The sequence below is a fragment of the Lathyrus oleraceus genome, chromosome 2 (assembly GCF_024323335.1).
Source record: "Lathyrus oleraceus cultivar Zhongwan6 chromosome 2, CAAS_Psat_ZW6_1.0, whole genome shotgun sequence".
Lineage (NCBI taxonomy): Eukaryota > Viridiplantae > Streptophyta > Magnoliopsida > Fabales > Fabaceae > Lathyrus > Lathyrus oleraceus.
The window spans coordinates 298,605,161-298,616,936 of NC_066580.1; positions in this window are offsets into that span (position 1 = coordinate 298,605,161).

The window sequence follows — 11,776 nt, forward strand, 5'->3', positions numbered from 1 at the left end:
AATAGACAAGAATGTCATATAGAAACCCAAATTTCCCTTGGACTTTAGAATCAAGCAATATCAATACACAAATAGAAAGATGAAGAGCAAGGCATCAAATAAAGATATCCATATCCAAGCTTAGCAACTCCATGATCTTCTTCATAATTCCCCATGTATCAGATGACTTCAAAGATATGCATTAGACACAGGTTCAGAATAACAGCTTTAATATGATCATGTTGCAGATGAACTCAAATGGATCTTCAATATTGTACCAGATGAAAGTTCACTTCACAAGCACTTGGTTTTTGAAAGTTGGCATTGGCCAAGTCCTTTTGCATAGGGAGTTTTGCCTAATTCTAAGTCCAATGTCCCAGAGCAAACCAACACTCCACACAAAATGTCTTTTAGGGTTTTTTGTTCTTATTATGTACATTAAGGTCAAAAGAACACAAACACAAACAAGTATGGCTCAAGTGAGCAAAGTGAAAATGACATTAAAATAAACAAATTGAATGGTATGAGTAATGGAAAATGAATAGAGACTTAAAATTAAAGTGCATAAAAGTAAATGGCTTGAAATTAAATGTTAGTTGTTAGTTGATTAGAAGTTAGTATTGCTTTTTCTTTTGTTTTGTTTAAGTCATTCTTTGGAGAACACTCAACCCACTATTCACAAGCATGGGTCCTTGAACCAAGACATCTTCCAAAGGAAGGAAAAAAGGCCAAGTTTCTACACAATACCATGAAAGAGGGGAGACTTACAATCTCACTTAAAAGAATGTTATGCCTTTTGTGTCACAAATTTAGCGCTATGTTAAGCAATCGTAATTGGACTTAGGTAGAATTCACAACTATTTGAGGTCGGGCAATAGAAATTTTAGTGTTAATGCATGTTAGAGACATGGTATTATGAACCATGCTCCTAAAACATACCACACTTAAAAAGAATATGCAAAAGGGTGGACCTAATCTCATCCACACTCATGTTAATTTTTCAATCAACTAATCATAGTTCCATGACATGAATGAATATAGAAGGGGGATGAGATGAAAAGGGGGGGATGGAATCAACACAAATTGGTCAAAGGATGACTTTTACCAAATTAAAGTCATTCAATCATTTTGGGAGATGAAATGTACATTTCATCAATCCCCTAAATCCAATGATTTTAACTCAACAAAGTCAAATCAACCTTGACCAAGGCGCAACAACACAAATCAAACTCAACAAGTCAATATCAAATGCTCAACACAATTTATTTTGCAATTAAACAATTAAAATCAATTAAATAATGCATTAAATTAAATTATGGTTTGTCAAATTTCTAAAACCTCATCAAAACACCAAAGAAATGGCCATGAGATTTATCATATGTCAAACAAGGTCAAAGGACCTTGGAGAAAAAAATTCATAATTTTTGGAAACTGAAAAGTATTTTTAAACAATTAAAAATATTCATAAAATAAATTAAATCATAAAAAATATTAATAATGATCCAAAAAATAATTTTAATTCAGAAAATGAAAGAGGATTTATTTAAAATTTTATGGTGAAACTCTCATATATTTTGGGTCAATATTAAAATTAATATGAATTAATGAAAATAGAACAAATAAAATGAAAATCAAATAATCAAAAAAAACGTGGACCACTCGATCTCCCTCATTAATTGAGGTGGCAGATCAAGTGGTCACAAACGCGCAATCCACGATGGTCTTTAGTCAGCGCGCCACAATAATGGTCATTCACACCAACGCTTAAGATTAAATCATTTCAAATGGATCTTATGGTTCTGAACCTACCAACTCACCACCAGAGCCAAAGCTCCGGTCTCCTTCTCCGGTGAGCCTCGCCGGACTGGTTCAGTCACAACCATCACCAAAATTAAAAAGAAGGACATGATTTATAAGTAAAAATGGCACTGAGCTCGAATCTGGCCTCAATTTATCCTAACTCCAAGTATATTAAGAGATACAAGGAGTTGAAATTTGAGGTGCACGATCTGAGTTGCTTCGATTTGACCTTAAAGCAACTCAATCTTGTTGCCTACATTGGTAGGACTTCAGACAACCAAAGATCCAAGATAATTATGGAGAATTAAGTGAGAATCGAAGAGATGGAAATTTCTGAAAAATACCTTCAATGTAGGTCTGAATTCGATTGGTCTTTCTCTTGCTTGTGCTTGATCTTGCTCTAAATTCTTGAAGGAGTATATTAGAATGATCAAAAGGCTTTGGATCCTTGGATTTTTTAATCTCAAAATAGTGAGATTCAAACTAAATTTCTAATGGAAAATCTCAAGGTTCTCCTCTGAAATGGAAGGGTTTGAATGCTTGGGATCAAAGGTGGCGCGCAGGGTCCTTAATTCTGAGCATGGAAGGTTCTATTTATAACCAATTCAATTGATATTTGCACACTTGAAGTGAACTTCCAAAATTAGAAATATGTGATGCATGGGTGCATGGGCATGTACAAGCCCATGAAATCACTCCATCTGATCCATAATTGATTGAAGGCAAGGGTGAAGTCAAGTTGGAATGCTAGGCAAATATGCATGGATGTTTGAAGTTCAATCTTGTCAAATGATGATGCAATGTTCAAGCCATGCGCAACCCATTCAAATCTTGTCCAAAATGGACGAAATTGGAATTTTTGGAAAGGTTAGATCATGAGGAACAACTTTCATGTTTAACACCTTTTCTTTTGAAGCTTGTATCATGGTGAACTTTGAGGTGGAAGTTTGGAAAATCAAACATGTCAAAAAATTTCTAAGTGTCAAGCCATATGTTCACTTATTCCACCTTGGCTAACTTTTTATGTTAGCTTCAAATGAGAAACGTTCCTTCATCAAAGTTGCATATCTATGAAAGTCCTTAAAAAGGTCACAAATTTGACCTCATTTGGATTTAATATGAAGGAGTTATGCATTTTTGAAGTTGAGGGAAATCACTTATTCAATGGCATTGGTCCAAAATGACCTATAATGTATCCTCATATCACATACTCATAAAAGTTGAATTAGATCTTTCTCCAAACATTAAAGTTTAAGTAGACATATTTAATTTGATTATGAAACTTGTAAATATTCATATCATAAATATTGAGCAAGTTATGGCCTTGGGAAGTTGACCTCCAAATTAGGGTTTAGACAAAATGACCTATAATCTTTCACCATAAAAAATGACTTTCCAAGCAAAACTAGATCTTGACCTAAACATGAAAGTTGTTTGGAATGTCATTTAGAGTAAAGTTTCTCTTGGAATAATTTTCATATGAAAACAATTGTAGGAGATAGGGTCTAGGGAACCTTAGTTTTGATCAGATGAATTCCTCTAGTCAACCACCATCAACCAACTTGCTAGCTTGCAATTCTATTGAATTTTGGGACTCATGGAGTATAATATATGCATAAGATGATGAAATTTTAAGTATCCCTTGAAATATTTGATCAAATGTTGAAGAAGCTTGTTTAAGAAGTTACACAAGACACCTAGATGAACTAGGGTTTCCAAGGCAAACCAACTCCAAACTCTTGATGATTTATTGATCAAAATAACATGTGGAGATCATGGGGATCCATATATGATGCCTAGAGCCATTGTAGATCATTCTTGATTAAGCTCTTAGAAATGAGGGTCTTAAACCCTATATATGAGCTTGATAGATCAAAGGTGAGCATGTGCCCTACCTACAAAAGAGTTAGACAAATGCAAAGACATATTTTTGGTATTTTGGTTAGTAAAATGATAAAAATACAAAGTATGATACAATCAAATGGTGCTTGGTGATCTCTCCCAATACAAACCCAATGAGTGAGGGGTAAGGAGGATGCCAAGGTGTGATCCCAATGCCAATGCATATGATGAGATAGCATGAGGGATCTTAGGGTCAAAATTGGGCTCTTACAACAACCATCTTCTGAATGATCTTCTTGATGTTCTTGTTTGCAGCTTCAACATCCCTATTCATATTAGTCTTGTATGGAGAAGAATTATGATGTGCAATCTTGAAGTCTTTGCAAAGAGCTTCAACGAGATTATTGTTCAAGTTTGATCCATTATCAGTAATGATCTTACTTAGCACATCATACCGGCATATAATCTAATTCTTGATAAACCTCACAATAACTTGCTTAGTCACAATCGCATACGATGCCGCTTCAACCCACTTTGTGAAGTAGTCAATAGCCACCAGAATGAAATGATGTTCGTTTGAAGCTTTGGGTGAAGTTCATGCCAATCATATCGATTCTCCACATGGAGAAGGGCCATGGGGAGGAAATAACATTCATTAGTGTCAGTGGAACATGAATCTTATCTGCATAGATTTGACACTTGTGGCATTTCTTCACAAACTTGCAATAGTCAAATTCCATTGTCAGCCAATAGTAACCTGCTCTCAACATCTTCTTAGCCGTAGCATGTCCATTTAAATGAGTACCAAAGGAACCTTCATGGACTTTAGTCATCAACAGGTCTTCTTCTTGTCTATCCACGCATCTAAGCAGAACCATATCAAAGTTTCTCTTGTAAAGCACATCACCATTCAGGTAGAAGTTTCCAGCTAATCTTCTCAAAGTCTTCTTATCTTTCAAAGATGCCCCAGGTGGGTAAATCTGACTTTGGAGGAAACTCTTGATGTCAAAATACCATGGCTTTTCATCTTTGATCTCTTCAACATCAAATAAATGAGTTGGCCTATCAAGACGCATCACAGTCAAATTAGGAACTTCATTCCAAAACTTTACCACAATCATTGAAGCCATCGTTGCAAGAGCATCTGCCATCCGGTTTTCATCTCGAGGGATATGATGAAACTCAACCTTTGTAAATAAAGTTGAAATCCTCCTCGTATAATCTCTATATGGTATTAAACTGGGTTGATTCGTCTCCCATTCACATTTGATCTGATTTACAATCAAATTTGAATCTCCGTAGACGACCAAATATTTGATTCTGAGATCAATGGCCTCTTCAAGCCCCATAATGCAAGCTTCATACTCAGCCATATTATTTGTACACTTGAAAGTCAATCTAGCTGTAAACAGAAAATGTGTGCCTTGAGGAGTAATAATCAATGCCCCAATGCCATTACCATATTGATTAACATCTCCATCAAATACTATGCCCCAACGGGAACCAGGTTCTGGCCCTTCTTCAAGCAATGGTTCATCACAATCATTCATTTTCAAGTATAAGATCTCTTCATCAGGAAAATCGTACTGCACTGACTTATAATCTTCAATAGGTTAGTGAGCCAAATGGTCAGCCAAGACACTACCTTTAATAGCCTTTTGAGATCGGTATTCAATATCATACTCTGATAACAACATCTGCCAACGGGAAATCCTCCCAGTTAAAGCAGGCTTCTCAAAAATATACATGATTGGATCCATTTTGCATATCAACCAAGTAGTATGATTCAACATATACTGACGCAGACGCTTAACAGCCCAAGCCAATGCACGACAAGTCTTCTCTAGCATAGAATACCGAGTCTCACAGTCGGTGAATTTCTTACAAAGGTAGTAAATTGCATATTATTTCTTTCCAGTTTCCTCTTGCTAACCGAGAACACCACCCATACTCTCTTCAAGCACAGTCAAATACATGATCAACGGTCTTCCTTCAACAGGTGGAGACAGAATTGGAGGTTCAAGTAGATACTCCTTGATACTGTCAAAATCTTTCTGGCAATCTTTGGTCCAATCACCAGACTGATCGTTCAGAAGAAGCTTGAATATAGGCGCACACGTGGCAGTCATATGCGATATGAATCTTGAGATATAATTCAAGCGGCCGAGAAAATCTCTGACTTGCTTCTCAGTTTTGGGCGCAGGCATCTCTTGTATTTCTTTGACCTTGGCAGGATCAACCTCAATACCCTTCTCGCTGACGATAAAGCCCAACAACTTGCCAGAATGAACACCAAAAGTACACTTATTGGGATTCAAGCAGAGTTTGTACTTCCTCAAATGCTGGAATAGCTTCAACAAATGCTTAACATGTTCTTCTTCATCACTGGATTTAGCAATCATGTCATCAACATAGACTTCGATCTCTTTATGCATCATATCATGAAAAAGAGTAGTCATAGCTCTCTGGTACGTTGCACCAGTATTCTTTAAACTGAAAGGAATCACTTTATAACAGAATGTTCTCCAAGGTGTAATATATATGGTCTTCTCCATATCTTCGGGTGCCATCTTAATCTGATAATATCCGGTAAATCCGTCCATAAACGAAAAGACTTTAAATTTAGTTGTATTGTCTACCAACATGTCAATGTGTGGTAGAGGGAAATCATCTTTCCGACTAGCTTTGTTCAAATATCTGTAATCAACGCACATACGGAATTTTCCATCCTTCTTAGGAATAGGCAATTTGTTGGCCACCCACTGCGGATACTCAGTTGTAACAAGAAAGTCGGTATCAATCTGCTTTTGTACTTCTTCTTTGATCTTCACTGCCATATCAGGATGAGTTCTTCTCAATTTCTACTTGATTGGCGGGTATTCTGGATTCAACGGCAATCTATATTCCACAATCTCAGAATCCAAACCAGGCATGTCTTGATAGGACCACGCGAACACATCTGAATAATCTCGGATAAGATCAACCTACCCCTTCTTAACCTCTGGACACAGTTGAGACCCAATCTTGACTTCCTTCACGTCATCTTAGGAACCCAAATTGACTAACTCAATCTGCTCTTTGAATAGCTGAATGGCTTTCTCCTCGTACCCAAGTAGACGAGACAGTTCATCAGACACTTCTTCATCACTTTCTTCCTCAGCCTCAAACACAGGGAATTCAATGTTTGGAGAAGGAGAAGGATCATTGTATTCAATGGGTTTAGAAACCAACCTGCATAATGATTTGATATTTTGATTTTAGAGAAGTGATTTGTGACCAAATATTATGCAGATGGACAATTATTATTTATTTATGTTTTTTGTGATTACCATTTTCAAAAAAGCAAAAAGTAAAATAAAAACATCATATATGAGGATGAATAGAGTTGCGTTTTGTTGATGATTAATTTGAAATATGCCCAACAATGTTCATTTATCCCTTAGGCCTAGGAGAAGTTTTTTTTCTAAAAATGATAAAAACAAATTACTTATAGTGATGGACAATAACAGGAACATCAACAGTGACCCAATTGTTGCAAGCCTTTCCATGCGTCACAAAATTGGCGCAGTCTTCATCTTCATCACCCTCGATCACAACAGTTGATTGTTGTTCATTACCATGGATGAACCCTCTACTATGAAAACTTGGTTGCTCATTTCCAGCTTTAATGTTGAATGTCCCTAGTTGAAATCTCAATTCGGCCATGCTCTTGTCCTCGGCGACCTCTACCATATGGCCCCACTGATCTGTACTGCCATCTTCCATAATTTTCTGTGGTCTTTGAAAGAAGACATGGGTGCCCCAGTTTTCTTCACTTCAGCAATAGATAAGGCTTGGAACGGAGTTCCAACCTCCTCCTTAGCTTCCACATATGAAAAAGACGACAGATGGCTCACCAACAACGCTTTCTCCCCACCGACAATGACAAGCTTGCCATTCTTCACAAATTTTAACTTCTAGTGCATAGTGGACGTTACAGCTCCAGCTTCATGGATCCATGGCCTTCCCAACAAGAAGCTATAGGCCGGGTGGATATCCATTACCTGAAAAGTAATATGAAAGTCACTCGAACCTATCTTCACTGGGAGGTCCACTTCTCCTATAACAGTCTTGCAAGAACCATCAAAAGCTTTGACGATCACGCCACTGTATCTCATTGGGGCGCCTTGATATGTTAACCTTGACATAGTTGACTTTGGGAGTATATTTAAAGAAGAACCAGTATCAACCAACATATTTGACAACACATCTTCCTTGCAATTCATCGATATGTGCAGCGCTAGGTTGTGATTTCTCCCTTCCTCGGGAAGTTCTTCATCACAGAAACTTAAGTTGTTGTAGGAAGTGATGTTAGCCACAATATGGTCAAATTGATATACAGTCACATCATGCTCCACATAGGATTTCTCCAACACTCTTTGCAATGCTTCTTTGTGCGCTTCAGAATTCATGAGTAGAGACAACACTGAAATCTTCAAAGGAGTTTGGAGCAGCCGTTCCACCATATTAAATTCACTCTTCTTGATCAATCTCAGTACCTCATCATCATCACTAAGCTTCAAATTGTTGGATTCACCAGACTAACACTTTGGAGCACTAACCGGATTCGTTACTAGCACATCAACCTTCTTACCATCAGACACATCTTCTATCACCTCTTTTCGAAAGACAAATCCAAATACAGGACCGCTACGGGTCACCTTTTCTATATCGACAATGTTCATAATAGAATTGGTCGTAGGCAACGGAACCTCTTGACCATTCTCCAACATAGTAGCATTATACTGGTATGGAACACCTCTATCGGATGTATACAGGACGGGGTCCGCTAACCGTATTACTAACGGAGATACCAATCTATTGACGTTGTTACTGCTGCTGTTGTTAAACTGAATCACTACCCGCTCAGGGGTCTTAAACACTGGAACAATAACATTCACATCATCTATATCCCTCGACTATTTAATCTGGATTACGTTCTTATCCATCAACTTCTAGATATCTCTGTTGACGATTGAACACCCACAGGGGTTTACACTGCAAATTGTATAACCGTCATGGTCATGCTCACAATCACTGATGGTACACAGGGTCTTATGCATTTCTACCAAGGACCGACGAATATGTCACACATCGAACATTCGGAAACTTCCTGGACAACCATCTACCATATTAATAGAGGAATTACCATGAGCAGGCAATGGGTTAGTTTTCACATTCGGTGCACGGTCCTCAAAGGACACCATCCCATTCTTCACTAGCTTTTGGAACTCATACTTCAATGGGTAGAAATTTTCAATATCATGGCCGGGAGCTCCTTGATGAAAGGCACAACGGAGTTCTAGCTTATACCACCATGGAAGTGGTTCTGGACTTTGTGGCGGATTTCTTGGTTGGAGTAGGTTCTTGAGAACCAAAGACGGGTAGAATTCGGCGTATGACATGGGAATAGGGTCAAAAGAGACCTTCTTCCTCTCAAAATTTTGTTGTTGCTGATTATTGGTGTTGTTGTTGTAGTTGTTTGTTCTTTGTTGTGGTTGTTGTTGATGTTGTTGTTGAACTAGTGCTGATTGATTATTTGAAAATACTGGAATAACGGATGAAACTTGATGATGATGCTGACGTGGTTGCGAATTTCTTTTAACATGAGGCCTCATCTTCCTCCCACTGATACTGCATTGGTTTCACCTTTCTTCTTTCTAGCGAAACTGCTTCCATATTTCTTGCTCGATGATACCTCTTCCTTAGACAAACGTCCTTCGCGAAATACTTCTTCTAACCTCATCCCCGTGTTTACCAGCTCGATAAAATTACTAGGGGCACTAGCAATCATTTGTTCGTAATAAAACGAACTCAGGGTCTTAAGGAAAATCTTGGTCATCTCTTTCTCTTCCAACGGATGATTGATCTGAGCATCAAGCTCTCTCCACCTCTGGGCATACTCTTTAAATATCTATTTGTCCTTCTGAGACATAGACCTTAGTTGGTCTCTATCAGACGCCATGTCCATGTTGTACTTATACTTATTCACAAAAGCTTCACCCAAATCATTGAATGTATGAACACTTGCACTATCCAACCTCATGTACCACCTCAGAGCAGCACCAGTCAGACTGTCTTGAAAATAATGAATCAATAACTGATCATTATCAATCTGTGTTAACATTTTCTTGGCATACATCATGAGATGGCTAAGTGGACAAGTATTTCCCTTATACTATTCAAAGTCAGGGACTTTGAAATTCATCGGGATCTTGACATTGGGAACCAAACAGAGTTCAGCGGAACTCTTATCGAACAAGTCCTTACCTCTTAGAATCTTCAATTCCTTTTGCAGCTCAAGGAACTGATCCTTCATCTCATCCATCTTCTCATAAACATCAAGGCCCTCGGACGGTTCGGAATGGTAGATGGTGTCCTCGACATGAGGCAGAGTGTGAACAACTGGAGGCGAAATAGACATGATTGGGATAGATGCCGGCATGGAAGCAAAGGTAGGCGCAAACCCTTCAAGCATGAAATTCGGTGGCATTCCCCACGGGAATCCGGCAGGCATAGTCGTAGCAAACTGAGTGGCAGGCACAGTTAAGGTAGCAACCTCTGAAATGACAGTCCTCTGAGGAGGAGGAGTTGCAGGCGTTCGAGAAGACTGATTATGAGCAGCTAGAGCAGACTCCATCATGGCAGTCAAATGAGCAGTCTCATCTTTTAGTTCTCGGTTCTCTTGTTCCAAATGTTCGATGATTCTCGGTTGATTGGCGCGAGTGTTTTATCGGTGAGTCAGCTTGGCTAAAGCACATAAGAATAACCAATAAGACATCTGGCAGAAGAAAACCTATTATGCAAATGATGCATGAAATACAATGTTTTGATTGCTTTTATTTTCAAGGAACATACTATTTTATTTGCAAGTATATAATAACAATAACAATTTAATTGACCATAAAAATCTCTTTTATTCACATACTTTTTAAAGGATTACACTGAGTACAATTTCATAAACCAAAATACAAGTACAATATAAAACGAAACTAATCATCCTAAGGATTCCCTAACAACAGTGTCATATGACCTGGCTGCAGGCGTGTACTTCCTTCGAATGTGTTGAATCTCAGACTCAACAGAAGTCTTCATCTGAGCCTTCTCGAGGACAAGCTGATCAACAATCTTCTTCCAAGCACCGGAAGGCTGAGGCATACTAGAGGAAGATGGACCATTTGGCTCTCTCTGCCTCTTTACTGCTCGATCTTAAAGAAGTTCAATAAGCGCGTCTTTATCCTTAGACACAAGCTGCAACTCCTCATTCTTTCGGCTCAAAGTATGGAACCGCTCTTCCCATATATCTTTCTCTTACTTCATCTTGGCGAGTGCGTCTTCCAACTCCTCTACATCTTGGTTAGGGAGAGTTAATAGCTCAACCACAACCATAAACATAGGTCTCTCACATGCATAAGGCATCTTCAACTCCAAAGCTCTCTTCTTCACCCAAGTAGTGTAAGCTTCCAAAGCTACACAGTTGCACGGACCAAGCTCGAACCTTCCTTTCCTATGCACATTATTCCAAGCATGCACCATCTTCTGCTTCAAATCTTAGGGATCTTTACCCTCTTGATAGAAAAGACCTTCTAACCGAGTGTTATTAGGTTTGCCTCTCAAGGGGAACCCAAGTTGATGTCGAGCCAAAGCAGGGTTGTAGTTGGTTCCTCCTTGTGTACTGATGAGAGGTGTAGCAGGGTATTCGTTACCATTAGAGATATTGACTAAATCCAAGGTAAACCATACAAGTCGAGTCGCCACCGCACTTCTATTTATCCAAAGGAATGGTTAGAAAGCGAATAAAAACCTAAAAGTTTTATCAAATCAAAAACTAGTAAAAATGTCAGAGATCAGGGTAAGGGGGTTGGTTATGCAATGGGAAGGTTTTAAGCACCCAAAACATCCTAGGTACTCCTAGGGAGCCCTTTTCACATTTGTTGTAAGGTTGGTATTTTGTGAAAATTTGTTTGTGCAAACATGATTGAAGAGATGAGAAGAGAATATACAAGTTAATTACAATTTGTGTTTGGATGGATAAACCCATTGCCTACGTACCATCTTAAAAAAGATTAGGATCAAAACCTCGTAGTTCGGGGTAAAAATCTCAAAACAAGTTGGT